Source organism: Oncorhynchus clarkii, chromosome 7 (genome assembly GCF_045791955.1).
Source record: "Oncorhynchus clarkii lewisi isolate Uvic-CL-2024 chromosome 7, UVic_Ocla_1.0, whole genome shotgun sequence".
Taxonomy (NCBI): Eukaryota; Metazoa; Chordata; class Actinopteri; order Salmoniformes; family Salmonidae; genus Oncorhynchus; species Oncorhynchus clarkii.
This window is the reverse complement of record NC_092153.1, coordinates 60464000-60484356: the sequence shown is the minus strand read 5'-3', so window position 1 is coordinate 60484356 and position 20357 is coordinate 60464000.

Sequence of the window (20357 nt, the reverse complement as noted above, 5' to 3'; positions counted from 1 at the left end):
CGTGCCTAATTCATTCACACTGTGTTAAGTCATACATCTACACAGCGGGATTTATGAGGTCCTCCTTCTCGCTATCTTCTCTGATACTCAGAACACTGTTGGCGCATTGGGGCTGTAACTGAACACGTATTAACGTTTTCCTGTTTTAATAAGGAGCTTTTTACTGGGGTTTTAGACCAAGGGTACATAAATATGTATGAGCATATGCCCAGGTGTTGATTGTGTATTGGTTAGACTGTGCTGTATGTTGGGCATCTGCAGCCTGTATTTTGGTTTACAGTAAATCCCTCATCTATGTCCTGAATCTTCAACAGTTACTGTGTTATGACTATAGTTTAAGATATTTAGGCCATTTCACACTGCAAGAAGTCACAATCAATCAATCACATTTTTTGGGCCCTCTTTACATCACAAGTTGTCACAAACAGCCTAAACCCAAAGTACAAGCAAAGCAGTAGCGAGAGTGCAATGGCCAGGAAGAACTCCTTAGATAGAAGAAACCTAGAGAGGAACATGACAGAGTCAACAGCCTCTGTTCTTAGAACCAGGCTTAAAACAGTTGCTAATTCACTAGTAGGCAACTGCTCAAATTACAAGGAAAATGACAGCATGTTTGCTACTTCTCTTACAAGTTTTCATTTTGAGTTGTGGTTGTACTCTTCTCCAATGTGATTATACAGTATGCCTGTGGTGATAACCCTGGGACAGAGTTTGCTGGGTAAAGGGTTTGCCCGTTATTTGTGTAACTCTCATTTCCACCCTGTGCAGGTTCTCTGACCTTCAGAGCATCGGAGGGCCGATGAAAGTCAAACGTTAACCTGAGAGATTCTTCATTTTTCAACATTCCAACGTAATGCTCAAAGCCTCAGATATTCCAGGCAAAGCTTGAACATCTTAAAAAGCAGAAATCAAAAGAGTAAAAATAAAGCCCTGAAGACACACAGTATGATGTGAAATCTCAGTCATGAAACATCTGTGGCCTAGTCGCACTCTGTGAAGTTTGACTGCCGTTCAAAAGTTGTCAGCCCAAGGTTGTTTTGACCTCATTAAAGTCTAATCGCTGAAGTACACAAATTATCATTCATTGGTTTGTGTGCGTGCTGTGTGTGTGACAGAGAGAGTGTGTGTCCTAAGAATGTGTGGAAAAGGTCATACTGTTGAGATTAAAAATACATGAGGGAGTTTCCCCGTCTCTCTCCCCTGGTGATCTTCATGCTAACAATCTCCCTCCCCCAGCACTGTACCAATAACGTGATATAATTGTCATGACAATGAGATGGCAATAAACCTAATCTTAAAAAATATAATATGCTAGTATTGATAGATAAATCTATATCTCAGCTCTGCTTCACAGCTACACAGTGGGCACTGGGCAGTGTCTCTCTCACCGTCTCAGTCTCTCTTTATACCTTGATGCAGAACATGTCTTTTTCTCTCCTTGCAGTATTCACATTGCCTGGAATAGATTTGATAATTTGGTCAATTTCTCTGTTCACTGTTGAATGGACCAATACATTTGAATACTTCTGTATTCCCCTGTGACAGTGCTTGCCATGTGTCATACATCACTCAAGTCACCACTCAGGTCTCAGATGACAAGTTGAGGTGATAACATCACTGTCACTCCTAATTACTGATGTACACCAACGGTTTTAGGACTTTATGAATGTAGCTGCTCATTTGACTGAACAGATCAGCATAGGAACATTTGTCCACTGTTCTGAAACGTACAGTACAATTGTTTTTTTAATGTCATTTCAATTTACACATGTTGAGGAATTTGCTTCCATTTTGAATAACAGTTCAATTGTAGGCTAAGGGTTTGTGGTGTAGGACTAACCCTCAACAGCTGTCACTTCAGCACAGAGGACATAATAAATTAGACCCAAATCAGCCACCATAATGTCCTGGCAGACACTGAATACAAGGGCTCATGGGAGCTATTACATTGAGTGATTTGATGATAACAAATCAAATTATATTTGGTGCAACAAATCTTTTTTTAAATGTGGAGAGAAAGAACAATATACATAGTCACAAACAGACACATGCACAAAAACAAGGGCATGATCAGTTATTTTTCCCTTTTTCCATTGTGGTCCTTTCCTTCGTCTGAACAGGGAAGCGGGGCACACCACGAACACACCCCCTGGGCTCCTCGAGGTCACCACATGTGGAGATTGCAAATTACATATACAGTATGTGTCATCAACAGCATATCAAGGAAACATCTGTCACATTCAGACATCTGATGGACGCGCCTACTACAGTGCAATCGTAAAGTTTTCAGACCCCTTGACTTTTTTCACATTTTGTTACGTTACAGCTTTATTCTAAAATTGATTAAATAGTTTTTTTTGTTCATCAATACCCCATAATGACAAAGCAAAACAGGTTTAAAAATGTTTGCTAATTTACTAAAAATGAAAAACAGGAACATGGAGACTAGTCAGGATCGAGGGAAAGATGAACGGAGCAAAGTACAGAGAGATCCTTGATGAAAACCTGCTCCAGAGCGCTCAGGTTCTCAGACCGGGGCGAAGGTTCACCTTACAACAGGACAACGACCCTAAGCACACAGCCAAGACAACGCAGGAGTTTGGCTTCGGGACAAATCTCTGAATGTCCTTGATTGGCGCAGCAAGAGCCCGGATTTGAACCTGATTGAACATCTCTGGAGAGACCTGAAAATAGCTGTGCACCAACGCACCCCATCCAACCTGACAGACCTTGAGGATCTGCAGAGAAGAATGGAAGAAACTTACCAAATACAGGTGTACCAAGATTGTAGCGTCATACCCAAGAAGACTCAAGGCTGTAATCGCTGCCAAAGGTGCTTCAACAAAGTACTGAGTAAAGGGTCTGAATGCTTATGTAAATGTGATGTTTCAGGTTATTTAAAATGTTTAATTTGCAACGTTTTCTAAAAACCTGTTTATGCTTTGTCATTATGGGGTATTGTGTGTAGATTGATGAGGGAAAAAAACTATTGAATCCATTTAATAAGGCTGTAACGTAACAAAATGTGGAAAAGGTCAGTGTCAGAGTGTCAAACCTCAACCTTAAATTTGGTTCTTCAAACAGAATACATTAACATAAGTTTCCATTTGAGTTTCCATTTCTCAACACCACATGAATATACACCGGTGTACCGGCAGAAGACAGTGACAGCTCATCTTCTTCATAACAACAATGATTCACCCTCTCATCACTACCTACCTTCCCCTTGTCTTGTTTCTCTCCAGTCATGGCCTCTAACTCCAGTGGGACCTGTAAGGGTCCTGCTTACCTTGTCGTTCCTGGTCTCCAGGGCTGCTGTTGCCGTGTGAAGTCCTTAGCGACCCAGTCATGTGTCCTTTAAAGGGGGAGATCTGAGAGAGGAGAGATACGCAACTCTGCATCTGTCTGTGTGAATAAACAAATAAACATTGAGCCCAGAGGATGAAATGAAACAGATACATTTGAGTCTGGAGAACAAAGGATGATGGTTTTCTTAGGGTTTGTGATTTGTCCTTCTGGAAAGAGCATGATCTGCAGTAGATTTGATTCCATTTGATTTGTCACACAATAATACGTCTAGCACACAGAGTCTTTAAGAAATTATTTTCAAGGTGGACAGCAGGGACAAAATAATATGTTGGTAAGAAACATTTCAAAGTGAGTAAAAGCATATATGATCTGCAGGTGGAATGGACCTCTCCACAGATAATACATCTTTGCTGAGAACGAAGTATACTTTTTGTTTTCATCTCTTTCTAATCACTATCATCATATCATACAGAGATATCGCTCAAATATACACCACACAGTCTTGTTGAGCTGAGGTTTAATCCTGTTTAAGATTGAGAGGTGACCCATTAATTAAAGTTTAATTCATCTTAATTTAATTACGGGTATACAGTACCAGTCAAAAGTTTGGACACACCTACTCATTCAAGGGTTTTTCTTAATTTTTACTATTTTCTACTTTGTAGAATAATAGTGAAGACATCAAAACTATGAAATAACACATATGGAATCATTTAGTAACTTGGGGGTAGAAGCTGTTTAGAAGCCTCTTGGACCTAGACTTGGCTATCTGGTACCACTTGCCATGAGGTAGCAGAAAGAACAGTCTATGACTAGGGTGGCTGGAGTCTTTGACCATTTTTAGGGCCTTCCTCTGACACTGCCTGGTATAGAAGTCCTGGATGGCAGGAAGCTTGACCCCAGTGATGTACTGGGCCGTTTGCACTACCCTCTGTAGTGCCTTGTGGTCAGAGGCCGAGCAGTTGCCATACCAGGCAGTGATGCAACCAGTCAAGATGCCCTCAATGGTGCAGCTGTAGAACCTTTTGAGGATCTGAGGACCCATGCCAAATCTTTTCAGTCTCCTGAGGGGGAATAGATTTTGTCGTGCCCTCTTCACAACTGTCTTGGTGTGCTTGGACCATGTTAGTTTGCTGGTGATGTGAACACCAAGGAACTTGAAACTCTGAACCTGCTCCACTGCAGCTCCGTCGATGAGAATGGGGTGTGCTCGGTCCTCTTTTTCCTGTAGTCCACAATCATCTCCTTTGTCTTGATCACGTTGAGGGAGAGGTTGTTGTCCTGGCACCATACGGCCAGATCTCAGACCTCCTCCCTATAGGCTGTCTAGTCATTGTGGGCGATCAAGCCTACCACGGTTGTGTCATCGGCAAAGCCACCCTTTGCCTTGACGACAGCTTTGCACACTCTTGGTATTCTCTCAACCAGCTTCATGAGGAATGCTTTTCCAACAGTCTTGAAGTAGTTCCCACATATGCTGAGCACTTGTTGGCTGCATCCCAAACCATCTCAAATGGGTTGAGGTCGGGTGATTGTGGAGGCCAGGTCATCTGATGCAGCACTCCATCACTCTCCTTCTTGGTCAAATAGCCCTTACACAGCCTGGAGGTGTGTTTTGGGTCATTGTCATGTTGAAAAACAAATTATAGTCCCACTAAGTGCAAACCAGATGGAATGGCGTACCGTTGCAGAATGTTATGGTAGCCATGGTTAAGTGTGCCTTGAATAAAATAAAATAAAATCACTAACAGTGTCAACAGCAAAGCACCCCCACACCATCACCCCTCCTCCATGCTTCACGGTGGGAACCACTCTGCGTCTCACAAAGACACGCAGTTGGAACCAAAAATCTCACATTGCTGTCCATTGCTCGTGTTTCTTGGCCCAAGCAAGTGTCTTCTTCTTATTGGTGTCCTTAAGTAGTGGTTGCAGCAATTCGATCATGAAGGCCTGATTCACGCAGTCTCCTCTGAACAGTTGATGTTGAGATCTGTCTGTTTCTTGAACTTTGTGAAGCATTTATTTGGGCTGCAATCTGAGGTGCAGTTAACTCTACTGAACTTATCCTATGGAGCAGAGGTAAATCTGGGTCTTCCGTTCCTGTGGCGGTCCTCAGGAGAGCCAGTTTCATCATAGCGCTTGATGGTTTTAGCGACTGCACTAAAATACACTTAAAGTTCTTGAAATGTTCTTTATTAACTGACTTTCATGTGTTAAAGTAATGGACTGCCATTTCTCCTTGCTTATTTGAGCTGTTCTTGCCATAATATGAATATGTATATCAGCCCTACCTTGTCACAACACAACTGATTGGCTCGCATTAAGAAGGAAAGAAATTAACTTTTAACAAGGCACACCTGTTAATTGAAATGCATTCCAGGTGACTACCTCATGAAGCTGGTTGAGAGAATGCCAAGTGTGTGGAAAGCTGTCATCAAGGCAAAGGGTAGCTACTTTGAAGAATCTCAAATATAAAATATATTTTGATTTGTTTAACACTTTTTTGGTTACTAAATTATTCCATATGTGTTATTTCATAGTTTATGTCTTCACTATTATTCTACAACGTAGAAAATAGTAAAATAAAGAAAAACCCTGGAATGAGTAGGTGTGTCCAAACTTTTGACTGGTACTGTATGTCAGACCAACTAAAAAAGACAAAAACTCCCCAAAAATTTGGAACCAGACAAAACAATAATAGACAGAGACTAAAAACCAAACAAAGTTAAAGCAACAAACACCAGATGGAAACTGCAACCCTGACACCTCAAGACAGACAGACAGAACACAACAGCACCAGATAGTATGACTTTGAGACACAAGCCTTGTCCACGTGAGCTGCAGATGTTTCCCTCGTCACCCCTGGAGTTATTGTTCTTGGTCTCCTCTGATTTTGTCTTGGGATGAGATGCAGATGAGATCATTATTTCGAAATGCCTCTGGAAGCCGCTATTAAAATTCACTCTGAGATAAGGCTTGTTAAACTCTCATTAAATTCCACTCTGAGATAATGCATGTTAAACTCCCATTATGTTTTGATTAGAAGGCACAGGGCCCGGCGCCATGGTGATTGTGTTTTTAATCCGATTTTTCCTCACTGTGGAGCAAATAGGAAATGACAAGAGGGGAGAAGCAACAAAGCAAAACAAGCTGAGCAAGCAGCAACATTCCATTTAACCCAAAGGACAGAATGGAATTTCTGTTTCTCGTTTGACATAATGAAAGTATATGAGAATGGATCCAAAATGGGATTGCTTTCCAAAGTGTTATATTGCTACGTGGGTATTGGATCTTGATGAATTATGGAATATGGAATAGGAATGAATGGACTGAGAAAATGTGAATTCTGTCAATATTAATATTTTTTTCCTAGCAGTGTACAACTCAAAGTGACACTGAATATTGTTATTTTTTCATAAACCAGTGATCCATTTAAAAACAGACTGCAGTAGCAAGCTCCCCAACATTACATAAAACCTCATTATACTTCCTATGCCCTAACTGGCACACCACATTTGCCTCATACATAGTTGAAGAAATTGATTCTACAGCAACCACCATTAGCCCATCACATGGTTACGGCAGAGGGGGTTTACTCTGTGGTATAAGTGTTAGCACAGCAAGGTCACTTTGTCATTTTAAACTATCCTTTTTACTCCACTCTCACTAAAGGTTGTAATACTATGGAAACTAAAATTCTTTACACAGTGTGAACAAAAGCATGTGATATAATGTGAACTAAAGCACCTTCACTCAACTGGATTTTTTTATTTTGGGGGCCCATCCACCACCCTCTTCAGAGGACAAAAATACATGTTTTTACAGCTTTTTCTTTTGTTGTTACATGTACAGTACATTCTACACACGTTTTACATACATGGCATTTCATTATTATTATTTACAGCAGTTACATAGCAAGAATAAAGTAACTTGATATTTTGATATATTCCAATTTATACATTAATCTTATTTTCAGTCATAACTATTATGGAACATGAGCTTTTAAACCCACCCCTCAAGTCTCAATCCATCCCACCCATCTCCGCAAACCTCCCTCTTATGATTTCCATGTGAGATATATATTTTAACTGTGTTTAGATTTTTCACATACGGTCTGAACCTGTCTAATCGCATTGTGTCTACAGATTGTAAGTTAAGGAAATCATTTTACTAAAAGTATTTGTAATGGCATATTTTCTCTATTCCATCCAATAAATATGACCACTGCCCTGGAGAGAGAGGTGCTATTTCAAAGACACACTCACAACAGGCTTTAATGCACGTCCGTAGAGATGGCAGTATGGCACTTCGGATTGCAAGTTGACAAACAAAAGGATGCTTCTTCGTTGAAGCATATAAAACGTACAGACTTTCTAATATAAAATATGGGGAAACGAAAATGTTTATAATTCCTCTAATTCTAATAGTGCAATAAATTAAGGCTATTGTGTGCAGTGAATTCAAGATATCATGTGAGTAAGTGCGGTCAAAAAACTACACTGCTCCCGCGTCTAACCAAGACTCCTCCTCGTAGGCCCGACTTCCTCCCTCAAATAACCTTTCCTCCTCCTCTGCACAGTGCATTATTCCATCACATGTGCAGCTGATTCTCAAGATCTTGCATGCTAATGAGATGCTATAGAGCCCACACTACTACACTGTGTGAGCCAAGGACTACATGCTTTCTGGTAAGTTTTGATTACAATACTGGGTGGGGTGAATATATTTTATACGATATACATAATTTTTTGTTAACTAGTAAATAGTAGCCTAGAGCAAAGTGTGTTTAAATCATTTATAACTTGTTAATTTCTGCTAGTTAGTTTTTGATACCATGTGGGTTTTAGCTTGCTTGAGCCTGCTAACTGAGGAGTGTTAATTCACCTGTTTCCATACATATTTAATTTTAAAACATGCATCTTACAAAGGAGTTGTTTAATCTAACTGATTAACTATTTATCTGTACATGGAATTGTATTTTTTTTCTTTCTAATCTTCAGAGGAAAATGCCACGAGTACTATCTGATGTGTGGAGACATATCACTGCAGCCAATGTAGAAGAGAAAGCTGTGTACGTTTGCAAATACTGTGCCAAATCATATGTGAAGAATGCAATAAAGATGCAGAATCATCTGGCCAAGTGCATAAAGTTCCCTCAGCGCTCACAACAAGCAACCTCTGACAAAAGTCCCTCTACTTCTATTCGGGGTGAGGAGTCCTACCCTCACATCACACCCATTGGCTGTGCTGCTTATGCATTGAATCTGCTCGTCAAGTAAATCATGGCACTGAAAACAATGAACACACTCTACAAGTGAGCCAAGGAAATAGTTAGGTATGTGAAGGGTCATCAAATTATAGCAGCAATCTACCTCACCAAGCAAAGTGAGAAGAATAAGGGCAGCACATTGAAGCTGCCCAGCAACACCTGTTGGGGTGGTGTTGTCATCAAGTTTGACAGTCTCCTGGAGGGAAAGGAGTCTCTCCAAGAAATGGCCATATCACAGTCTACCAATATGGACAGCCCTATCAGGAAGATCCCACTGGAATGTATTTTGGGAGAGAGTGGTAAGCAGCCTGAAATGTATAGCAGTAGCCATTGCACGGATTGAAGGAGACAATGCCATCCTGTCTGATGTTCAGACTCTGCTTGCAGATGTAAGAGAAGAAATCCGTACTGCCCTGTCCACTTCACTGTGGACTAATGCCTGAAGCCCATAGACGCTGCAGCGTAGATGCTGGACCCCAAGTATGCTGGCAAGAGCATCCTGTCTGGTGCAGAGATCAACAAGGCCTATGGTGTCATCACTATCGTGTCTTGCCACCTTGGCCTGGATGAGGGAAAGGTTCTTGGCTGTCTGGCGAAGTATACTTCCAAGCAAGGGCTTTGGGATGGAGATTGCAAAATGGCAGTCATGCCAGCATATCTCATCAGCCACCTGGTGGAAGGGACTTTGTGGATATGAGGCTATTTTCCCTGTTGCCTCCATCCTCCTCCAAATCCCACCAACATCAGCCGCCTCAGAGCGCAACTGGTCCTTGTTTGGGAACACACACACCAAAGCAACAAAATTGGTTGCCATCAGGGCAAATTTGAGGCTTTTTGAGCCTGACAATGAGCCATCCTCAACAAGGTTAGAAAGTGACAGTGAAGATGAGGAATCAGAGTCTGATGTTCAAGAGGTGGACATTGAGGAGGTCCAGGGAGAAGACATGGAAGCCTGAGAGGAAGACAACTAAAGCTTTAGTTTCTAGATTATCATTTTACAGATGTATGTTGAGAAAGGTTTTGGGAGATGCGATGGATCATTGGGGATCATTCAACTTTCCTTTTTGTTTTTCAGTGAAATCATCCCATGTGAAGAGTCAACTCATTTAATTAAAGTTATATTCGTAACTAAATCGGGTTTTTTTCTATTGGAAAAATTTAATAATTTGCAATTATGTCTACTTATAAGGTAAAATGTTTATGTTTCCGTCTCCAAATATGGTAAATATATCCAATGCAAAAAACATCTACATTTAAATGGTAAAAATATTAATTAGCATATATTTCCATTAATTTCCATATACAGTTGATGTCGGAAGTAGACACACACCTCAGCCAAAACATTTAATCAGATTAAAAATTCCCTGTCTTAGGTCTGTTAGGATCACCACTTTATTTTAAAAATGTGAAATGTCAGAAATTGTAGAAAGAATGATTTATTTCAGCTTTTATTTCTTTCATCACATTCCCAGTGGGTTAGCATTTTACATGCTTTTGGTAGCATTGCCTTTAAATTGTTTAACTTGGGTCAAATGTTTCAGTTAGCCTTCCACAAACTTGCCACAATAAGTTGGGTGAATTTTGGCCCATTCCTCCTGACAGAGCGGGTGTAACTGAGTCAGGTTTGTTGGCCTCCTTGCTCGCACACGTTTTTTTAGTTCTCCCCTCACATTTTCTATGGGATTGATGTCAGGGCTTTGTAATGGCCACTCCAATACCTTGCCTTTGTTGTCCTTAGCCATTTTGGCGCAACTTTGGAAGTATGCTTGGGATCATTGTCCATTTGGAAGACCCATTTGCAACCAAGCTTTAACTTCCTGACTGATGTATTGAGATGTTGCTTAAATATATCCACATAATTTTCCTTCCTCATGACGCCATCTATTTTGTGAAGTGCACAAGTCCCTCCTGCAGCAAAGCACCCCCACAACATGATGCTGCCACCCCCTTGCTTCACGGTTGGGATGGTGTTCTTCGGCTTGCAATCCCCCCCCCCTTTTTCCTCCAAACATAACAATGGTCATTATGGCCAAACAGTTCCATTTTTGTGTCATGAAACCAGAGGACACTTCTCCAAAAAGTACAATCTTTGTCTCCATGTGCAGTTGCAAACCGTAGTCTGGCTTTTTTATGGCGGTTTTGGAGTAGTGGCTTCTTCCTTGCTGAGCGGCCTTTCATGTTATGTTGATATAGCCACAGTGAAACGAGTCCTATAGATACTTTTGTACCTGTTTCCTCCAACATCTTCACAAGGTCCTTTGCTGGTGTTCTGGGATTGATTTTCACTTTTTGCACCAACGTACGTTCTTCTCTAGGAGACAGAACGCGTCTCCTTCCTGAGCGGTATGACGGCTGCGTGGTCCCATGGTGTTTATACTTGCGTACTATTGTTTGTACAGATGAACATGGTACCTTCAGGCGTTTGGAAATTGCTCCCAAGGATGAACCAGACTTGTGGAGGTCTACAATATTTTTTCTGAGGTCTTGGCTGATTTCTTTTGATTTTCCGATGATGTCAAGCAAAGAGGCACGGAGTTTGAAGGTAGGCCATGAAATACATCCACAGGTACATCTCCAATTAACTAAAATTATGTCAATTAGCCTATCAGAAGCTTCTAAAGCCATGACATAATTTTCCGGAATTTTCCATGCTGTTTAAAGGCACAGTCAACTTAGTGTATGTAAACTTCTGACCCACTGGAATTGGGATTCAGTGAATTATAAGTGAAATAATCTGTCTAAGTAATTACTTGTGTCATGCACAAAGTAGATGTCCTAACCAACTTGCCAAAACTATAGTTTGTTAACAAGAAATTTGTGTAGTGATTTAAAAAACAAAAAATTCATCCAAAAAATTCATCCGTGGCAGTACAGGGATTAAGTGGACCATTTACCACCCATTCTAATACTGTCCTTACCACATACGGTCCATTTCCTTCACTATTAATGACCTGCCAGTGTTCTGTCACTTTTGGTGCATTGACTCCAATGAGTTACTCAATGTCAGTGTCAATCTCATTCAGTTGGATTTCCTAGATGAGGCCACCTTTGGATATCTTTCTGAGTGGGGCTGTTGTCTCTTGTCACTGGGATTTTGCTCTGTGTGGAGGCCTTTGGGAGTTCCAAAAACATGTTGCCGTCTATGCTACCTACCTCCAAACCAGATACCACATAGCTCTTGACAGGTTCTCCTGCCCTATTGTTCGTAAAATAATTTCCGTCTTTGGACATCTTCCTCATTACTTTCTCCGTACAAATCGTTGCTGAGCTAACAGGATCAAGGAAAGCGTCGGTGAACACGGCCTTGGTTTCCTTTGCAACCTTCTCTTGAACAGGTACTATTGCCAATGTTTAATCCCTACCAGTCCCAGTTCCTTCACCATCTCCCAATGACACGAGAGCACTGCTGACAGATGTTTCCTCCTGCATGGCTGCTACTCTACCCCCCTTTGACCTTTGAGAGTCTGACCGCTCTGCCTTCTGACATGGAGATCTCTATTTTCCTTCCATATGTAGAATGGTGGGGTGCCTTCCATTACAGCTTAGGCAGGTCATATTTTCTTGTAGTCTCTGCTCATGTGACCTTTAGTCAAACAACCAAAGCAGAGAACATTGGAAATCTTAGTTAATCTTAGTGTCATGTGACTGTGCTTTGACTCGCTAACACTCAACCAAAGGATGCTTACCATCGCAGTACATACAGTACATGGTCCTTAGCCTTTGGGGGCCTCAGGTATGTTGCTGCTTTGCCTTTTCCCTTTGGATGTCATTTCTATTGAAGGGCTTTCAGCTGTGTCATCCACAACTGCCACTGATGTAGCAAAGCTGCTTCCTTCGCTCTTTGATTTACTCCATCTGGAGTCTGTTATGGTCTTCATCTTTGGGCTGGAAACTGGGTCTTAATTATTGCCAAACAATGGATCTTGCATGACCCTGGCCTGTCTCTCCATGAAAGTCACATGGTCACAGAATTTGGCTCTATGCTTGCTCTCTCTAAAACATCAAATGCCGATGACCTCCATCTCTCCCTTAGGTTGTATGGAAGTTTGGATACATTCAGCTTCAAATTGGAGGGAAGGTTGAGCTCTTCCATGTATTCCAGGTCTTGCATAGTATTGTAACAGCCTCGCAGATAGAGGGCATAGCTATACAGTGCTTTTCCATCATCAGGCTTTAACATGATTCCAATTCAGAGACTTTTCCATGAAAGCAGTGGTGACTTAATTCATTGCCAAAGTGCTCCTCCAGCAAACTCTTAGCCTCAGTAAAGCCCCTTTCGGCCATCCATATGAAGACAGCTTCTGACCAGATCCCTAGGCTGACCGGAAGTGAATTGCTCGAGGTAGTAGAGCCTGTCCTCACTGCTACTTGTCTTGGCCTCTATGCCATGCTCAAATGCCTGCATAAAGGGCATTTGAGCAATGTGGGCATTTGAGCAATGTTTCAGCTGTGTGGGTCTGGTTTCAAAAAGTTTGGGCATACCTAAGAATAGTAGCGTTGTGTATCTGTGTACTCTTGTTTGCGTGGACTTAAAATAACCAGTAGGTTTGATTGCGTGAGCAATAGGTGTCATGTACTGTCATGTTGTGTCTTGTCTCTGTCCTTTCCCTTCACCCTGTCTCCCTCTGCTGGTCGTTGTTAGGTTACCTTTTCTCCCCCTCTTTCCCCCAGCTGTGTCTTGTCTCCTCCTAACCACCTCGTCACCCCTTTTCCCACCTGTTCCCTTTTTCCCTCTGATTAGGTCCCTATATCTCTCTCTGTTTCTGCTCCTGTCCTTGTCGGATTCTTGTTTGTTGTGTTTCATGCCTGAACCAGACTATCGTCATGTTTGCTGTAACCTTGTCCTGTCCTGTCGGAATCTGCCGGTCTATCTGAGCCTACCTATGTTTGGTTATTAAAGAAGCTCTGTTTAAGTTAGTTCGCTTTTGGGTCCTCATTCACTCACCGTAACAGAAGAATCCGACCAAGAATGGACCCAGCGACTTCGGATCCTCTCCACTCAGCCGTCGGGATCCAGGGAGCGATGCTAGGCAGACACGAGCAGGAATTGTCTGCTGCTCGACATGCCGTTGAGACCCTGGCCACCCAAGTCTCCAACCTCACAGAACAGGTTCACCATCTCCGCCTCGATCCACCGGCCACTTCGAGGGCTTTCGAATCTCCGGAGCCCAGAATCAATAACCCGCCGTGTTACTCTGGGGAGCCCACTGAATGCCGCTCGTTCCTCACCCAGTGTGATATTGTGTTTTCTCTCCAGCCCAACACTTACTCCAGGAGCACTGCTCGTGTCGCCTACGTCATATCTCTCCTTATTGGACGGGCTCGTGAGTGGGGCACGGCAATCTGGGAGGCAAGGGCTGAGTGTACTAACCAGTATCAAGACTTTAAGGAGGAGATGATACGGGTTTTTGATCGATCTGTTTTTGGGGAGGAGGCTTCCAGGGCCCTGTCTTCCCTATGTCAAGGCAATCGATCCATAACAGACTACTCTATTGAGTTTCGCACTCTTGCTGTCTCCAGTGGCTGGAACGAGCCGGCCTTGCTCGCTCGTCTTCTGGAGGGTTTCCGCGCAGAGGTAAAGGATGAGATTCTCTCCCGGGAGGTTCCTTCCAGCGTGGATTCCTTGATTGAACTCGCTATTCGCATTGAGCGACGGGTTGATCTTCGTCACCGAGCTCGTGGAAAGGAGCTCGCGCTCTCCGTCGCCTCCCTCTCCGCATCACTACCATCTTCCTCTGCCGGCTCGGGTGCTGAGCCCATGCAGCTGGGAGGTATCCGCATCTCGACTAAGGAGAGGGAACGGAGAATCACCAACCGCCTCTGTCTCTATTGCGGTTCCGCTGGTCATTTTGTCACTTCATGTCCAGTAAAAGGCCAGAGCTCATCAGTAAGCGGAGGGCTACTGGTGAGCGCTACTACTCCTGTCTCTCCTTCAAGATCCTGCACTACCTTGTCGGTCCATCTACGCTGGACCGGTTCGTCAGCTTCCTGCAGTGCCTTAATAGACTCTGGGGCGGAGGGCTGTTTTATGGACGAGACCTGGGCTCGGGAACATGACATTCCTCTCAGACAGTTAAAGGAGCCCACGGCCTTGTTCGCCCTGGATGGTAGTCCTCTCCCCAGGATTCAGCGTGAGACGCTACCTTTAACCCTCACTGTTTCTGGTAATCATAGTGAAACCATTTCTTTTTTAATTTTTCGTTCACCTTTTACACCTGTTGTTTTGGGCCATCCCTGGCTAGTTTGTCATAATCCTTCCATTAATTGGTCTAGTAATTCTATCCTCTCCTGGAACGTCTCTTGTCATGTGAAATGTTTAATGTCTGCTATCCCTCCTGTTTCCTCTGTCTCTTCTTCACAGGAGGAGCCTGGTGATTTGACAGGGGTGCCGGAGGAATATCACGATCTGCGCACGGTGTTCAGTCGGTCCAGGGCCACCTCTCTTCCTCCACACCGGTCGTATGATTGTAGTATTGATCTCCTTCCGGGAACCACCCCCCCCCCGGGGTAGACTATACTCTCTGTCGGCTCCCGAACGTAAGGCTCTCGAAGATTATTTGTCTGTAGCTCTTGACGCCGGTACCATAGTCCCCTCCTCCTCTCCCGCCGGAGCGGGGTTTTTTTTTGTCAAGAAGAAGGACGGGTCTCTGCGCCCCTGCATAGATTATCGAGGGCTGAATGACATAACAGTGAAGAATCGTTATCCGCTTCCTCTTATGTCTTCAGCCTTCGAGATCCTGCAGGGAGCCAGGTTTTTCACTAAGTTGGACCTTCGTAACGCTTACCATCTCGTGCGCATCAGGGAGGGGGACGAGTGGAAGACGGCGTTTAACACTCCGTTAGGGCACTTTGAATACCGGGTTCTTCCTTTCGGCCTCGCTAACGCTCCAGCTGTCTTTCAGGCATTAGTCAATGATGTCCTGAGAGACATGCTGAACATCTTTGTTTTCGTTTACCTTGACGATATCCTGATTTTTTCACCGTCACTCCAGATTCATGTTCAGCACGTTCGACGTGTCCTCCAGCGCCTTTTAGAGAATTGTCTTTTTGTGAAGGCTGAGAAGTGTACTTTTCATGCCTCCTCCGTCACATTTCTCGGTTCTGTTATTTCCGCTGAAGGCATTAAGATGGATCCCGCTAAGGTCCAAGCTGTCATTGATTGGCCCGTCCCTAAGTCACGCGTCGAGCTGCAGCGCTTTCTCGGCTTCGCGAACTTCTATCGTCGTTTCATCCGTAATTTCGGTCAGGTGGCAGCTCCTCTCACAGCCCTTACTTCTGTCAAGACGTGCTTTAAGTGGTCCGTTTCCGCCCAGGGAGCTTTTGATCTCCTCAAGAATCGTTTTACATCCGCTCCTATCCTTGTTACACCTGACGTCTCTAGACAGTTCGTTGTCGAGGTTGACGCGTCAGAGGTGGGCGTGGGAGCCATTCTTTCTCAGCGCTCCCTCTCTGACGACAAGGTCCACCCATGCGCGTATTTTTCTCATCGCCTGTCGCCGTCGGAACGTAACTATGATGTGGGTAACCGCGAACTGCTCGCCATCCGGTTAGCCCTAGGCGAATGGCGACAGTGGTTGGAGGGGGCGACCGTTCCTTTTGTCGTTTGGACTGACCATAGGAACCTTGAGTACATCCGTTCTGCCAAACGACTTAATGCGCGTCAGGCGCGTTGGGCGCTGTTTTTCGCTCGTTTCGAGTTCGTGATTTCTTATCGTCCGGGCTCTAAGAACACCAAGCCTGATGCTTTGTCTCGTCTCTTCAGTTCTTCAGTAGCCTCCACTGACCCCGAGGGGATTCTCCCTGAGGGGCGTGTTGTTGGGTTGACTGTCTGGGGAATTGAGAGGCAGGTAAAGCAAGCGCTCACTCACACTCCGTCGCCGCGCGCTTGTCCTAGGAACCTTCTTTTCGTTCCCGTTCCTACTCGTCTGGCCGTTCTTCAGTGGGCTCACTCTGCCAAGTTAGCCGGCCACCCTGGCGTTCGGGGTACGCTTGCTTCCATTCGCCAGCGTTTTTGGTGGCCCACCCGGGAGCATGACACGCGTCGTTTCGTGGCTGCTTGTTCGGTCTGCGCGCAGACTAAGTCCGGTAACTCTCCTCCTGCCGGCCGTCTCAGGCCACTTCCTATTCCCTCTCGACCGTGGTCTCACATCGCCTTAGATTTTGTCACCGGACTGCCTTCGTCAGCGGGGAAGACTGTTATTCTTACGGTTGTCGATAGGTTCTCTAAGGCGGCTCATTTCATTCCCCTTGCTAAGCTTCCTTCTGCTAAAGAGACGGCACAGATCATCATCGAGAATGTTTTCAGAATTCATGGCCTTCCGTCGGACGTCGTTTCGGACAGAGGTCCGCAATTCACGTCTCAATTTTGGAGGGAGTTTTGCCGTTTGATTGGGGCTTCCGTCAGTCTCTCTTCCGGCTTTCACCCCCAGTCTAACGGTCAAGCAGAACGGGCCAATCAGACTATTGGTCGCATCTTACGCAGTCTTTCTTTTCGCAACCCTGCGTCTTGGTCAGAACAGCTCCCCTGGGCAGAATACGCCCACAACTCGCTTCCTTCGTCTGCGACCGGGCTATCTCCTTTTCAGAGTAGCCTCGGGTACCAGCCTCCGCTGTTCTCATCTCAGTTCGCCGAGTCCAGCGTCCCCTCCGCTCAGGCTTTTGTCCAACGTTGCGAGCGCACCTGGAAGAGGGTCAGGTCTGCACTTTGCCGTTATAGGACGCAGACTGTGAGGGCTGCTAATAAGCGTAGAACTAAGAGTCCTAGATATTGTCGCGGTCAGAGAGTTTGGCTCTCCACTCAGAACCTTCCCCTTAAGACGGCTTCTCGCAAGTTGACCCCGCGGTTCATTGGTCCGTTCCGTATTTCTCGGGTCATTAATCCTGTCGCAGTTCGACTTCTTCTTCCGCGATACCTTCGTCGCGTCCACCCGGTCTTCCATGTCTCCTGCATCAAGCCCGTCCTTCGCGCCCCCGCTCGTCTTCCCCCCCCCCCCCCCATCCTTGTCGAGGGCGCACCCATCTACAGGGTCCGTAGAATTTTGGACATGCGTCCTCGGGGCCGTGGTCACCAGTACCTCGTTGATTGGGAGGGGTACGGTCCTGAGGAGAGGAGTTGGGTTCCCTCTCGGGACGTGCTGGACCGTGCGCTGATCGAGGATTTCCTCCGTTGCCGCCAGGTTTCCTCCTCGAGTGCGCCAGGAGGCGCTCGGTGAGTGGGGGGGTACTGTCATGTACTGTCATGTTGTGTCTTGTCTCTGTCCTTTCCCTTCACCCTGTCTCCCTCTGCTGGTCGTTGTTAGGTTACCTTTTCTCCCCCTCTTTCCCCCAGCTGTGTCTTGTCTCCTCCTAACCACCTCGTCACCCCTTTTCCCACCTGTTCCCTTTTTCCCTCTGATTAGGTCCCTATATCTCTCTCTGTTTCTGCTCCTGTCCTTGTCGGATTCTTGTTTGTTGTGTTTCATGCCTGAACCAGACTATCGTCATGTTTGCTGTAACCTTGTCCTGTCCTGTCGGAATCTGCCGGTCTATCTGAGCCTACCTATGTTTGGTTATTAAAGAAGCTCTGTTTAAGTTAGTTCGCTTTTGGGTCCTCATTCACTCACCGTAACAATAGGTATGTGTTTGTGTGCGTAGGACTGTGCTTATCTACAGATGGTCAGGGTGTTTTAAGCTTGGCTGAGAGGAGCTCAGAGGAGCCAGCAGCTGTCCAGGAGCCTCCTGCTGTTTCTTCCCTATGATTTATCATTGCCACCGTCCACCGATGGGAAAACAACCTGCAATGTGATGGCTCCTGTTCATCTAATGTGCCTCAGTGAAGAGCCTGCTTGGTTCACTCTGTACACTGAATTTCTGCGTCACAAATGGCATCCTATTTGAAAGAGAGTGACTATCCATTTGGGCTGATCTGTCACCCACTTGCTCTTCCCCGGTAAGGGGGGAATGAGGCAACCTCAGAGTTACACAACAAGGGAACTGTATTGCCATTCACATGCACAACCGACAGGAAATAGATGTGGGAAGGATGTGGTTATCTGTAATACAGGAAAATAAGAGCAATTAATATATGCAATGGATCAACATGACAAGCAAATGGATCCAGAATAGAATGGACTAATACCAACAGTAGCACAGCTGGGGCAATAATAGCACTCATCATATAATAATAGAACTACAAATGCAAACAACTATCAGCAACTGCAACCAGTAACAGTAAACACAAAGTTACAACAATAACAACTCACATCAGCACACACTCCAACACACAAGTCCACTCAGAGGAGAGAGAAGTGGAGAAGTGAGGAGACACTGGCCTGCACAGTCAGAAGAGCTGTCAGGTGTCCTGCCTCTAACAATGTGCCCCTTAGCAACCAATCAGGGCCCACTTCACACAGGTCAAGGACAGTTTGAGAGACAGGTTTATGGTTTCCCTAGACTCTCAGGCACCGCTCCTGGGGAATGGGGAGTGTAGTGTGCAGCTTGAAAGGATTCTGAGGTGCTGATAACCGCCATCGGCAGGGAATTTGTAGCACTATTCCCTATAGTGTACTACTGGTCTCTCACTTGCAAGGCCGCGGGGCAGACCGGGCACCAGAACAAATCAGTTGGAAGGGCATTTGATTTCCATAGGTGGGCACGTTTTTTCACGGAACCTCTTATGTGTGCCCACGCTTGCGTGTTCACATTCTTTTTAATGGATGTAATAGTAAAGACCATAGGCAGCTGGTGAGTTTCAAGTTTGGGGAAGCTTACAATTTACCCTACTATTTTTACTAATCTGCGTGCCAGTTCAGATTATTTTGATATGCATATTTTCACAGAACAGTTTCATTTCAATAATAATGTTTTTGTTTCTCAAAATCATTGCCATGTGGTTAATCCTAAAAATCTGAAGTAAAATGATACAAATCTCAAAGTTAAAATTCAACTATAGGGAGAGCACTAGCCTCTGTCATAAAGTATGGACTCATTTATACAATATACCAGGGCTGCCCAACCCTCTTCCTGGAGAGCTACCATCCTGTGGCTTTTCAGTCCAACCCTAATTTAACACACCTGATTCTACTAGTTAGCTGCTCAACATGACCTTAACTAGCTGAATCAGATATGTTAAATTAGGGTTGGACTGAAAACCTACAGGACAGTAGATCTCCAGGAAAAGGGTTGGGCAGCCCTGCACTATACAGATGCAGTAGGCCTATAACTTCCATGTTTAACTATAGAAAGTAAAAGCCGGCAAATCAGTAGAAAATATTCTGAAAATATCCTGATGAAACTGTTTCTTTCAGTCACGTGTATCTCTCTGTTACGCCTGTATGCCTCCCTTTCTACACTATATACAAATGTATGTGGACAACCCTTCAAATTAGTGGATTTGGCTATTTAAGCAACAGCCGTTGCTGGCAGGTGTATAAAATTGAGACAGCCATACAATCTCCATAGACAAACACTGGCAGTAGAAAAGCCTTACTGAAGAGTTCAGTGACTTTCAATGTGGCAATGTCATAGGATGCCACCTTTCCAACAAGTCAGTTCGTTAAACTTCTGCCCTGCTAGAGCTGCCTCAGTCAACTGTAAGGGCTGTTATTGTGAAGTGGAAATGTCTAGGAGCAACAACGGCTCAGCCGCGTGGTGGTAGGCCACACAAGCTCACAGAATGGGATTGCCTAGTGCTGAAGCGAGTAGCACGTAAAAATCATCTGTCCTCAGTTGCAACACTCTAAAGAATTCCAAACGGCCTCTGGAAGCAACGTTAGCACAATAACTGTTTGTCGAAAGCTTA